At 41.3% G+C, this 13,044-nt stretch overlaps 1 long non-coding RNA gene across 4 annotated transcripts in view; it reads left to right on the top strand.

The window, feature by feature from the left end:
• LOC122543135 overlaps positions 1 to 13,044 on the top strand; it is a 104,902-nt gene that overhangs the window by 49,789 nt on the left and 42,069 nt on the right. The window lies entirely within an intron of this gene.

Genomic DNA, 13,044 nt, shown 5'->3' on the forward strand with positions numbered 1-13,044 from the left:
GCAGTAATTGTGATTACATGCTATGGGTGCATTAAAACAAAATACAGTTTGAGAATATCACAAGCACAAAAACCACTGAATTCCTACCAGCTTGCAACACGGCAATAAAGAGTCTGTGATGGTATCAGCTGTGGCTCAGTTTGGAGCACGTGTACCTATTTGTCTGACAAGATTGTGGGTTCGAGTGCCACTGACAGGACTTGAGAATAATGATCAAGAGTGATGGAGTATTGCACTGTTTAGGAGTGCTGTCTTTTGGATCTGGTACTACTGGTCCAAATCTTCCAGTAAAGTTCAGAAGTAGGAAAAAACAGACAAAAAACAGAAATTAACAACTTTTGAGGGATTCTGCATGAAAATTTCTGGGCCAGGAACCCCCTCAGCTGAATTAATCTCGAGCATGACGGGAAACCTCTCAGTCAGCAGTGAAGTGGATTGATGTTGAGATTTACATCCTTTTTTCACAATTCCTTTTGTGTTCCAGGATTGCCAGACCTTGACACCACTGCCACAACTGGTGTGATAAGGAATACGCGTAAACCAAGTAAGGGAGTAGAATACCAGGTGGATGGGAGTCGGGGTGGCATATGAGGGATAGATTGGGATTTCAGGGTGGATGTGGTAGTTGCGATGCCAATTGAGTGTTATAAAGGATGTCCGGTGAGTCAGTGTACCAGGTGCGTGAAGTAATGACATGTCAGATGGTTGGGCTGGCAGCATGCCAGGTGGACCATGGCGGGGTTCTATGTAAGTGAGGTTGGGATGCCCAGAGAAATTCTCAAGGGACAATTATCAACACTTCTCTGTTATGCATCAGATTTAGTGTTAGAAAAGTTTAGAATGTCATTCTTTCTTTCATCAGATCTTGCTTTTGGTGGAAATAAATATCAAAGAAATTCACAGCAGAGAGTTCGAAATGGACAGGTGTAAGCTGATAACAAGTTGGAGCTCCTTTGCATTTTGCTTCCTGCAGCTCAGTCAAAGAACCAGGTAACACGCAAATATGTTGCGTGTGCCCAAACAATGGATACAGGCTGAGTTTTGACAGTACAGTCAGTGGGGCACAAATAATTTTTTTCAAGGGTTCTTCCTCAATGATTTTTGTTTGTCTGAGTGGTTTCTGCTTTCTGGTTTACATCTCTGTAACTTGTTTATTCAATAATGCAGCCATTGCTTTTTGCATTTATGTTAACTGTGTGGAGCATTTGGATTCACACAGATGCAAAATTATAATTCATTAATCTTCTCAATGATTCCAACCCTGCATTAAATTGAAAGCTACAATGCTCAGGAAATGCATTGGTTTCTCAGATGTAACAATATTAACATTGGAATAAGACGACAGGGATAAGTTAGCAAGGAAAGATTTTATTGAAAGAATTGACGCACACTGCTCCACCCTAAAAGCCCTCACCAGAAACATATCTCCTGGTCTGGTGAGGTTACAGCCAATGCACTTCTGTTGCATTTTTACAAAATTGGATTGTTCAATCTCAGCTGTTTTAATGATTAACTCATTGGATCACACTGCACACAAGGAGCTCATTTTGGACCATCAGACCTGCTCTGTTACTTTTGAAAGAAATACAGTTAATGCTACTCACCCAATCTATCTTCATACCTTTTCAATTCTTTTCTGTTTCACATATTTAGCCATATCCATTTTGAAGCTGATATTGAATCCATGACTCTACCCAATCAGGCAGCTCATTCCAAATCTGAAGCATGTGCTGTGCAAAAACATCTTTATTCCTATGATTTCCGGTTCATTTATGAATCACCTCAAACCTGCGCCCTTCAGCCTTTCGAAAGAGTTCCTGTTTATTTATGCTATCTGACACCTTTGTTATTTTAAATGCCTTGATCAAATCTCCTCTGTTACCCTGCATGAAGAGATCATGAATGGCTTATTTAGTCTGTCTTTGTAATTGTAGTTCTTTGATCACTGGGGCCATATCCACTTCGAAGACTCATACCCCTCATAAATTATGAAGCCTTGAATTGGACCCTGTACTCTAGTTGAGGCTGAACTTATGTTTTGTATTGGGTCATATTGGTCATATTGACTAATATAATCTACGCCTCCATTTATTAAGCAGAGTATCCAATAAGTTTATGAACTGCTACATTAACATTTCATGGCATCTCCAAAGATCTGTACACATATGCATTCACCCTCTGTTGTCGTCCACCCTTACACTTATATTGGCATGTAGGTCTTTCCGTACTCTTGCAGTGTCTCACATTTTGTTCCATTGAATGTATAATTGCTCATTCCAGTGGCCTGTTCCAATCCTCTTGAAGTTTGTTTCTGTCTTCTCTTTACATTGTTGATGCTGATGCTCAAAGATATAATGCAGTGCATTATCTGAACTCCTCAATTTATGCTTTGTACCCACAACCCTCTTCCAAAATTATTCTATATAATCTGATTCTTGGAACTGATTAAATATAATTCTGGTCAGAAAGGTTGGTCAAAATGCTACGTCATGATGATATTTTTGCACCGGTTCCATTCAGGACACAATTGGCATCAAATGGGAAAAGACCTATCCAACACAGATCAGTTGGCTGGATGGCCAGTTAGTGACAGAGTGATGCCAACACCATGGATTCAATTCTGGCTGAGGTTTGCGTGAGCTGCTAGTCTTCTCAATGTGTCCCTTCACCTGAGGCATTGTGACCCTGAGGTTAAACCACCATCAAGCATCTCTCTAATGAGAGAACAACTCTGTGGTCTGAAACGTTGACCATGACATTTTCCTTTATCGATGGAATATTTCTGTAATTGATGCACTTAGCATCAGAGCAATGAAGTACATATAACTCAAAATCCCTAAGACGGCCATATATTCACAATTTAAACTTGAACATCACTGCAAGGTAAGCTGGGATTACAATTAAAGAACTCCTTGATAATTAACTGAAGGAAATGTGACGTAACTACTCTGACTGGGAGACAAACGTGTAAGGAAGAACTACTCTGGTGCGTGACCTCAAGTTGTGGGGTTCCTTCCTTTTAAGGTTTTGAACTGACAAGTCCTCACCAAGTCAGACAATTTACCATCACTCACAAAGAAGTCTAAAATTAGGCTCCACTGTCAAATTTGAATGTGCAACAGATGACCAGATGCAACCATCTTCAATAACAACGAGATGTGACCATCTTTGGTAATAATGTTGCTGCAAGCAAAATGAAGATTGTTCAATTGTAGGATATTGTAATAAGATGTTGCCATCAGTCTGTCATCATAGATATGTCAGCTGGGTGCTGATGCTGAACGTGATGGTATTGGATCTGAAGCTTGCATGCCAATCATTTAATGACCACTTTAATTTTTGGGGCTTGTAATGCAAGAACGTACATGTTGCATTTGTCATTACACAATTCTCCAATTGAATAAACTTGGCATTATTGTCCTGCATGTAGCTCCAATCATTTAATGGAATTTGAGGATTGCTTTATTGTCTTAATTTCCAAGAAGCCTATGAAGTTATTTATAATTTTATTGAAAAGTAAATTTTTCAAGTAAAGTTCTTTGCAGGTGAAAACACAGCATCTATAAAACTTATTAGTTTTCAATTGGCACAACTTCTGCTCCCTTTGTTGTGCCATGTGATTTGATTCCAAAATAATGAGGTTTGCAATGGAAATCTATACAATTATTCTGCAGTACCATCCAGGAAGTCACCATCCAACACACACTTCATGCTGTTCTGACCAGGTGAGGAAAGATGAACCAGCTCCCCTCCTTTATGTTTAAACAGCCTTTGTTGGTTGTTGCAAATGTTTAAATGTCTGTCCTAATACAAGGCTATTTGCTTTCTCTAATGAAAATACAGTCGACATTGGGAAGCTGCATCAGTAGGGAACCAATTAGAATATTTTCTTGAGTGAAAGAGAGCAAGTTTATTCTATGTTCATCTCATGAAAAATACTAGACGTGTGATGTTAAGCATTCATGCGCATAGGTATAAACGTGAAAAGGATAGTGTCCTGTGCAAAAGGAAGATTCAAGGAATACACAATTTAAAGTCATAATGTACAAGGTTTTAACCTGTTGAATAATAACTCCAACATCCGCAGTATTTTGTGTGTGTGTGTGTGAGTGAGTGAGAGAGAGAGAGAGAGACACACACTGGAGTGCATTCTGGTCACCTGCAGTGTGACATGAACTTGAATCCCACCAGAGGATCGCTGCCCTGGGCTTGACCATGTATGCTAAAACAGCCAGGATTCATCAGCCGCACCCATAAGGTAGAGAAAACCATCACCCGATCACAACACAATGGTTTTGAGAGAATGGATGGCAATCACAACATTGTCATCAAGCCAGCAGATAAGGGAGGAGCCATTGTCATTCAGAATAGAACTGACTGTTGCAAGGAAGTGTACATACAACTGAACAACCAGGAAAATTACAGGCAACTACTGGCTGATCCAATCAAACAGCACACCCATGAACTAAATAGATTGATCAGAACTTTGGATCCAGTCCTTCAGAGTTCCCTACGTGCCCATATCCCATGTATTTCTCATGTAGGCAACTTCTGCTGCATTCCAAAGATACAAAAAGTGAATACACCAGGACATCATATCGTATCAGGCAATGTGACCCTGTGTGAGAACCTCTTTTCCTATGTTGAAGGCATCTTGAAACCCATTGTACAGGGGGCCCCCAGGTTCTAGCGCGACACTCCAGATTTCTTACAGAAACTCAGCACCCATGGACCAGTCGAACTAGGAACATTCCTCACTGCAATGGACTTTTCAGCACTCTACACCATCCCCCACAATGACGGCATGATGGCAACAGCTTCATTACTCAACACCAGCAACTGCCAATCTCTGAGCAATGTCCTACAACTCATCCGCTTTTTTCCTTGACCACAGTCTTTTCACCTTTGACAACCAGTTCTTCATCCAGATACACTGAACAGCCATGGAGACCAAATTTCCACCCCAATATGCCAACAGTTAATGCACAAATTCAAACAAGACTTCCTCTGTACGCTGGACCTCCAACCCACACTATACGCCAGGTACATTAACGACATTTTCTTCCTCTGGACCCATGGCAAGGAGTCACTGAAATAGCTACACAGTGATATCACTGAATTTCATCCCACCATCAAACTCACCATGGGCTACTCTTTTAATATCTGTCTCATTCTTGGACACAAGTGTCTCCACCAAGGATGGGTATCTCAGCCCCACATGGTACCATAAACCCATGGATGACCTCATGATGCTACACTTGCCCAGCTTCCACCCGAAACATATTAAAACAGTCATCCCCTGTGGACAAGCCGTACACACACACAGGATCTGATCAGATGAGGAGGAATGTGACAGACACTTGGAAGTCCTCAAGGATGCCCTCATACGAAGAGGGTACAATGCTCAACTCATCGACCGCCAGTTCCGATGTGCCACAGCAAGAAACTATAATGACCTCCTCAGGAGATAGACACGAGCTGCAACTGACAGGGTACCCTTCATTGTCCAGTACTTCCTGGGAGCAAAAAAGCTACACCATATTCTTAATAGCCTCAACACATTATCAATGAGGATGAGCACTTGCCAAGTCATTCCCCACACTTCCACCTCTCACCTTTTAAGCAACCACTAAACCTGAAGCAAATCATTGTTCACAGCAAACTGCCCGGCTTTCAGGACAATACCATACAACCCTGGCACGGCAGACCCTGCAAGATATGTCAGGGTGTTGACACGGATAACATCATTATATGTGGGGATACCACCCAACATGTATGCAGCAGGTACTCATGTGACTCTGCCAATGTTGCCTATCTCATACGCTGCAGACAAGGATGGTACATTGGTGAGACCGAACAGAGGCTACGGCAACGGATGAAGGGGCACCGCACAACAATCAACAGGCAGGAGTGCTCCCTCCCAGTTGTCATCTGCTCAGACATACACATACAAACAGTCATACACCACCCCCCCCCACCCCCCGCAATTGCAACACACACAGTTTGTGGGGTGAGTTTGTACTTCAGAATTATTTTACTTTGCTCAAAAACTGCATGAATCCATCCAAGATTCTGTAAATCCCTTTAATCCCTTTTTTAAAAATAGAATCCATCTGAACACTGGGACATAGGCAGCCGAACACTGGCACCTCACACCTTCAGTGCATTATCTGTGACAATATGGCACCTATTGTTAAAGTTCACTTGAGAATGTAACTTTTAAAAAAGGTTCTGGGATTGGCGTATGAAAGAAGTGAAACCAACATGGTCATTCTAAAAGATGAGAGACTTAAATTACGTATTGAAAAAGACCTGGATTGGTTAAGTTGCATCACATTGGAAACTTTTGCTATAAATTCTGGGTCTTACGATCTTATACTCCGCAACTACCTGATGAAGGAGCAGCGCTCTGAAAGCTAGTGCTTCCATATAAACATGTTGGACTATAACCTGGTGTTGTGACTTTTAACATACGCAATCTAATAGCAGCATGAACTGTCAGAGGTGAATTAATTTGGAAGATAGTCAGTTGGAATGAGAAGTATGTGGCGCAGTTATTAACATCTCTGCCTTTGAGCCACACGTTGAGAGCCACACCAGGATTGGATTAGATTCCCGACAATGTGGAAACAGTCCCTTTGGCCCATCCAGTCCACACTGACCCTCCAAAGAGTAACACACTCAGACCCATTTCCCTCTGACTAATGCACCTAACACTATGGGCAATTTAGCATAGCCAATTCACCTGAAATGCACATCTTTGGATTGTGAGAGGAAACTGGAGCACCTGGAGGAAAACTACACCGACACGGAGAGAATGTGCAAACTCCACACAGGCGGTTGCCTGAGGCTGGAATCGAACCTGGGTCTCTGGTGCTGTGAGGCAGCAGTGCTAATCACGTGCATAAAGGTGTAATCATTCCACACGCAAACCGATTGATATTGATCTGCAAATCCTTCCAAGGCATCCCAGTGAACAGAGAGTAAGAGGAAGAAAGATTCCTGGTCAGCCATGTGATTGAAAGAAAATTGGACCCTTCATACAATTCTTCATCTGGACTACAGTTTGCATGTACAAGTGGATGTTGCCAGAACAACTCTGGATCCCTTTTATATCTGTCACACCTCACTTGGAATGACGGTACCTGTGGACCCCTTCTGCCCAGATAGCCCTTCTTTTTGTGTTACTTTATGTGCACATATGCAAATCTTTTGAACATTTGCTCCTTCATTTCATTGCATAAACTTTCAGCTGACTGCATCCACCATAGTTCCTTTCATGGCCTTAAAAACAGCTCTGTAGTTATTACTAGTAAACAGTAGATGGCCTCAACGAATGCTGTAAGATGCTGTAATTTGTTATGTGCACTTGCTATTAATTTAAGCTGCTGAATCCATAACAGAGCATAGAGGGTAGGTATGAAGCTGATAAAACCAAGAACATCACTCTTGCTACAAAGCATTCAAAACTGAAGGTGACTATCCGACCCCACCCAAATTTTGTTTGATATTTAGTTCATGTAATGAGGGTGCTCCTGGCAAGACACTTTTGTTACTCCTCCGCAGTTGTCTTTGAACTGGGGACAGTTTGCTGTGGATCAGGAGTCACATGTTGGCTACACTGAGTAAGGGTGGCAGGTTTTCTCTCCCAGAGAGAAATGGTGAACCAGATGGGGTTTCACAACAATTAATTCCCAGTCATCGTAAATCAGACTAGCTTTTAAATTTTAATATTTATTTATTAATTGAATTAAAATTTCACCAGCTACCTCAGTTGGATTGGAACCCATTTCCCCAGAGCATTAGCTGCCACTGCATTCTGGACTCTGAGGTCTCTGCTTTTCCGATCCTGACCTCCAGCACGTCCTACTTTTCTTCATGTCACCATTGACCTTCCAGATGTTCTGTGTTTCTCCAGCGCTTTCTGTTTATGTGTTTGTTTTAGATCTCCAGCATCTGCGGTTCTTTGTTTCATTTACATGACCATTATCGTGATTTGTTCTGAAGACCCACTGTTGATCTTCAGTCATGGGGATTGTCTTTCACCTCTAAGGTTTTCACATCACTGTCCTCTATCGTGAAGCTGCTTAAAACCAGTGATTTTGACCAAAACTGTTGGCTATCTATCGCAATATTACTTTGTGTGTCTCCATGTTCAATTTTGTCAGACTGTGTTTCTATTAAGTGTGAACTGAAAAAAAGAGCTGTGGATACTGGAAATCTGTAGCAAAAACTGGAAATTGCAAGAGCAACACAGCAGGTCTGGCAACATCTGTGGAGCAAATACAGTTCTTGAGTACTTTGCTGAGTTAAAGGTGCTGTGTCAATGTAACTTGTGTGGTGCTCAGCTTTACAAAACACTTATTGAGGATTAGCGGGAACAATGAAAAACCTTCTCTTAAAGAGTCAAACATGTATTGGAATGCTTCAAAATCTGCTGTGATCTGCATGATTTTTAAATTCTTCCGAGGCAGATATTTCATCTTTGTTGTCTTTGAGAGATTGTACCATACAACTTAGCAAATCTAATGGGTTGCAAGAGCTCTTCAACTGTACACCTCACCATTTTCCTGTTGATGCTTAAGATAAGAAATAAAATATGCAGGGTCTTAGTGAGATGTGTATATCCCATACTAAGTCCTGTGTGATGCAAGTCTCCATTTTCCTGCATGTCACCAGAGATATTTTCTTGGACCACCTATTGAAATGGCTACCTTTGTAGCACACTGCTTGCAACCAGAATGAAGATAATTGAGCAACCATCCTGTTAATCACCCCGAGAGGTGACTGGAAGTGATGATACATAGGTTGTTTTGATTTTGTTTGTATCTTCTACTTTGTCCATTTTACAGCAGATGTAATCCCACTCTTCATGCGAGATTTTTGTGGTTTTGGTTATGGTCTCTGTCTGCTCTGCATCATCAAAATCTTTCTTGATTGATTCTGTTCACTGTCAGATAATCTGACTGCTATAATTTCCATCCAAAATCCTGCTTCATCTCATTTATGTGTTACAGAAATATTAAACCTCTTGTATTGAAAGCAATAGTTAAAAGTAGCGTTTTTTTTCTTTTATCTACTCGTGGGATGTACGTGTCACTGGATAGACCAGTATATATTACCCATTCTTAGTTGTCCCTGAGAAAGTGATGGTGAGCTGCCTTCTTGAACCGTTGCTGTCTATTTGTTGTAGGTGGACCCACAATTCTGTTAAGTAGGGAACTGCAGGATTTTGACCTAATAAAGTTAAGTAATGGCGATATGCTTCCAAGTCAGGATAGTGAGTTGCCTTTAGACGAAAGCTAAATTAAACTTGAACTCTGATATCACATCCTGTGTTTCACACTCCCTGAGATTAATGGAGAAATTTAAGAGCAATGAGGTCATGCATTTTGGTAGGAAGAATAGAAGTAAGGACTATTTTCTAAATGGGGTGAAAATTCATAAACCTGAAGTGCGAAGGGAGCTCTTGTCCAGGATTCTCTCAAAGTAAACTTGCAGGATGAGTCTGGAGTTAGGAAGGAAAATGCAATGATGGCATTTATTTTGAGAGGACTTGAATATAAAAGAAAGGATGTACTTCTGAGGCTCAATAAGGCTCTGGTCTTACCACATTTGGAGTATTGTGGCAGTTTTGGGCCCCTTATCTCAGGAAGGATGTACTGGCCCTGGAGCATGCTCAGAGGAGGTTCACGAGAATGGTCCCAGGAATGAAAAGATTAACATATGAGGAATGTTTGAGGTCTCTGGGTTTATATTCTATCGAGTTTCGAGCGATGAGGGGGTATCGAATTGAAACTTACAGAACACTGAATGACCTGGACAGAGTGGATGTTGGGAAGATACCACTTCTTTGCCCACTTTCCTAACCTGTCCAAATCCTTCTGCAGCCACCCTGTCACCTCAGTGCTTCCTGTCCCTCTACCTGGCTTTATGTGGTCTGCAAACATAGCCAGAATGCCCTCCATTCCTTCATCTGGATTGGTAATGTATAAAGTGAAAAGTTGTGGTTCCAATACTGAGACTTGCGGAACACCACTTGTCACCGTCTGCCATCCTGCCTTCTATCCATGCTAGCACCTTGCCACTCACACCATGGGCCCTTATCTTACTCAGTAGCCTCCTGTGCAGCATCTTATCAAAGGCCTTCTTGAAGTCCAGGCAGACAACATCCACTGGCTCTCTTTGGTTTAATCTACTCATTACTTCCTCAAACAATTCTGACAGATTTGTCAGGCATGACCTCTCCTTGATGAAACCATTCTGACTTTGCCCTATTTTACACTTCCATATTCATCAACTTTGATATTTGAAGAGTACCATGCGCCGAAAACAATGGGATGTTATAGGTCTTCCCTACTTTCCCGTAGCAGTGTACATCATTGAAATAAATGTTTCCTAGAAATTTTGAACTTAATTTGTTTGATGGTGCACCATTTTATGAACTGTTCATCCTCTCCAGTGTTCACTTTTACAAGGGTATGATTTTTGGGCCATGATATCCCTTTATTACCTTGCCAAAGCAGCCATCCCACTTGAGAGGCAGCATCAAGTCTCATCCCGAAGCTGCATTTTCTTCTGAGGCAAACTCACAAAAGGGCAGCTGATCGTGAGATTTCCTCTGTTATGTTCCTTGGCGCCATGTTGTAAGAACGTCGAAGAACAATTTACTTACAAATACACAAGCTAATAAAATGTTGTTTTAGGCAGAATTAGTGAGCTGGTGCATTACAGTTTTGTGATACATGTGTTTTAGATTAATCTATTTTCCAAAAAAAAAATGCATTTCCCCCACGGCAGGCAGACTTGAAACAAGCAGTAGAAATGTGATTGTTCGAAAAATGCTAATCTGCAGCGAGTGCAATATTTATGAACTTCTCAAAACCAAAACACTGTTCATTCTTCTGCGATCCTGAGATATATTTGGGCTCAGTGCCACAATCCTGGTTGGTAAATTTTTATTCCATTTGGAATCACGTCTCATCTTGTAATATACCATCTACCAAATTTTAAGTGTGTTTCTTTTCCAAAAAAAACATGCATATATGTGCAGTTTCCAAACCTTTGCAGACAATAAAAAGCAATGACCTTTCTCAGTCGAAAAGAAAAGCACTTTGTAAATTATAGTGTACTTCAAAAGGGTGCTGTGAAATTTCCAACACATAAGTACCTCATTCTAAGACTGTATTCAAAAATCCTGTTTGCTTACTTGTAAAAGACCTTGGCAGTGCCATAGTAACTAAAATCCTGTTTATTGTCCAATCTCTGTCTGTTCTCAGAGAAGTCATACCAGGCAGTTAACTTGCCCCAAAATTGCACAAACCTAAAATTCTGATTATAAATTTTCTTTCTGTTGTTTGGCAAAAAAAAAGAATGAACAAGCTCCAGTTTTGCACTTGGAAACAAGAAGGTAATCTTGGGGTATGTTGCATATTTGCCAAGGTTTAAGGATGCAGAATGTTTTGTGGGAATGACTCATTTCACTTTAAATCAATCTTTTTCAGTACCTGTTCCAATATCATGCATTTTACCTTCAGGCTTGGCTAATTGTTTTTCCATTATGTCATCTTCTAATTGCAATTCTGGGTGATTAATTTCTTCACTTTGCTTTTTTTTTGAATACATCAAAGTAATTGGGTTGAATCCCTCTCTTAATAAATCTCCATGTGTGTTCACCTCACCTTGTCCAGACATCAAAAAGGATAGACGGCTTTTTTTTTTGCATCTGTTGGATGATAATACATGGCTGTTTATAGTTGGGAAGCAATTTGTCTTGTTCATCCTGACATGAAGGAAACCACTTCAATATTTAATTGAATTTCCAAATCATTATCATTCTGGGCATGCCATGAACGCAGGTCAATGAGAATACCACAGCATCTCAGGGATTCTTATGATGGGCAATAATTGTTGCCATTTTCTGTCACCTCCAACCTGACAGTCTCAATTCAGTAAGGTGCTATGTGACCATTGAACATTTTCCAGAAACGTTGAAGGGGTTAAATTTGGCTGATTGGCACTTATGTTTAACATGGCTAATGTAGACTCTGAGCTATGTCTGTGCAATCCCCCAACTTACTGTCACCAGTGTGTGAAATCTAAGTGTGGTGGGTATGAGCGGTGCAATTGTGCTAAGTGTGTAAAGTGAGGTGCTCAGTACTGAATTGTTGAAATCTTTCATTGATGAATGTAAATTGAGTAGTGTATAAGGCTCTTAGTGCAGTTATTAGGATATTCAGTTTGAGGATTTGACTCACCTTGAGCACTCATGTTCGACCAAGAAACGACCTTCTGCACTGCACTAGGGGTCTTATGCATTAACTGTCTCCTCCCACCACTTAATGAGGCAATACCTTAGAACTTTCTGTACCCCTGTCACCCCATGTGTCTACCTCATCCACCATGGCCTGTGGGAGAGCTTTGGTGGATGCTGTCCTGCACATTGAGTCAAATTGTTAAAATGTTTCCAAATCCTTTCTTGCCAATACTTCCAGCAGTTGTGATGCACCTTACATTTAAGAATTGCCAATTGGTCTTAAGTTGCACCATACGTTATGTGGCTTCCCGCTGATCTGTGCAACAATCAACCGTGTAGCCAGCAATCATTAAGATCAGCAGGCAGCACAAATTTACTGGAGCATCAGCACAATGATTGTGCATAATTTAAGTCCAAAGCATGATATACCGGAGATTGGCTGGCAGACAAGGGCTGCAGAGTAAGCATAACTGGGTCCTTTTCATTATGGCAAGATGTAACGAGTGACATGCCGCAAAGATCGGTGGGACCTCAACTGTTTACAGTTTAAATAAATTGAGCTGAAAAATGTGTTGCTGGAAAAGTGCAGCAGGTCAGGCAGCATCCAAGGAGCAGGAGAATCGACGTTTCGGGCATAAGCCCTTCTTCAGGAATGAGGAAGGTGTGCCAAGCAGGCTAAGATAAAAGGTAGGGAGGAGGAACTTGGGGGAGGGACGTTGGGAATGTGATAGGTGGAAGGAGGTTAAGGTAAGGATGATAGGCCGGAGAGGGAGTGGGGGCGGAGAGGT

The sequence above is a fragment of the Chiloscyllium plagiosum genome, chromosome 42 (assembly GCF_004010195.1).
Source record: "Chiloscyllium plagiosum isolate BGI_BamShark_2017 chromosome 42, ASM401019v2, whole genome shotgun sequence".
In the NCBI taxonomy this organism is placed as follows: domain Eukaryota; kingdom Metazoa; phylum Chordata; class Chondrichthyes; order Orectolobiformes; family Hemiscylliidae; genus Chiloscyllium; species Chiloscyllium plagiosum.